Here is a 1421-nt window from a genome sequence, read left to right on the forward strand (position 1 = left end):
AATTTAAAACTCAGCAGGTTAGGAGATGAAGCTGAGGAAATGACTCACCAAGTAGTCCAAAAAGACCCAACAGTTGGCCCGGCACCTGTGGCTCAGGTGGCTAAGGTGCCAGCCACATACACCTAAGGTGGTGGGTTCGAATCCAGCCCGGGCTGCCAAACAACAATGACGGCTGCAACCAAAAAAAATAGCTGGGCGTTGTGGCGGGCACCTGTGGTCCCAGCTACTTGGGAGGCTGAGGCAGGAGACTCGCTTGAGCCAGGAGTTGGAGGTTGCTGTGAGCTGTGATGGCACAGCACTCTATGCAGGGTGACAGCTTGAGGCTCTGTCTCAAAAAAAAAAAAAAAAAGAAAAGAAAAGAAATGGGGTTCCAGCTTGCAGCATGGCCGCCGGTACTGCTGCCACCTTGGCATTTTTCAATCAGGAAAGCCGAGTCCACAAGGATGTCAGGGGTCTGTGGGTCCTGGCCCCAGTCATTATGTACAGTTTTTTCTTTCACTTTGAGCTTTCCGGACATACCCGCGCCTTCACCTTCAAAGTAGAGGAGGCGGGGATGTGGAGCACATACTGGCATTGACCATGCTCTGCCTTACTGAGGGGCCAAAGATGAGTGTAATGTGGTAGAAGTTGTGGCCCGGAGACTGCAGTGCCTGTGGCCAACCTCAAGTTGTCCTGCCAGCCCATGCTCAGCCTAGATGACTTCCAGCTCCAACCACCTGTAACATTCTACATGAAGTCAGGCTCTGGTCCTGGTGGATCACTGGGTGGTACCAGATTGTTACTATCCAGGGGTCCTCAAACTTTTTAAACAGGGGGCCAGTTCATTGTCTCTCAGACCATTGGAGGGCTGGACTGCAGGCCCCAGGATGAGTTGGCTGCTAAGCAGGAGAGGCAGCAGTGGCAAAAACACCCAGTGGGCTGGATAAATGTCCTAGGCAGGCCATAGTTTGAGGACACCTGCAAGCAGTGATATTTCTAAGGAAGAGGAGAGTGAAGAGGAGGAAGCTGAGTTGTGTCCCATCCTTCCTGCCAAAAAGCACAGTGGCAAGCCCTAACACTCCTTGGTCAGCCAGCTGCCTGCTACATGTGCCATGCACCACGTTCCTGGACAATTTCAAGAATTTTTAAATGTTTCTTCTTCATTGAAGAGAGTTTGGGGTAGGTTTGGTTTGAGGGACTTGGGCCAGAGCTAGGAAAGGGGCCTTTTCTCCACTGGGGCCTGGTGTTCTGGTTGTGTGCCATGCCTGGGGCTTCCCTTTTCTCCAGGGGTAGGAGGAACTCTGAACTTTTATTCTGATTGTCCTTCCCTTCCCACCTGCCTATGAGAATTATAGGTTAGTGTTTGGAGGTCAGAACTACATGGGTTTTTTTTTTTGTTTTTTTTTGAGACAGAGCCTCAAGCTCTCCCCCTGGGTAGAGTG

General features: G+C 51.2%; 1 pseudogene; it reads left to right on the forward strand.

The window, feature by feature from the left end:
• The first annotated feature begins 382 nt into the window (after positions 1-382).
• LOC100957108 lies at positions 383-1055 on the forward strand (annotated as a pseudogene).
• The last annotated feature ends 366 nt before the right edge of the window (positions 1056-1421 follow it).

The sequence above is a fragment of the Otolemur garnettii genome, unplaced genomic scaffold (genome assembly GCF_000181295.1).
Source record: "Otolemur garnettii isolate 467f Iridium unplaced genomic scaffold, OtoGar3 scaffold03308, whole genome shotgun sequence".
Taxonomy (NCBI): Eukaryota; Metazoa; Chordata; class Mammalia; order Primates; family Galagidae; genus Otolemur; species Otolemur garnettii.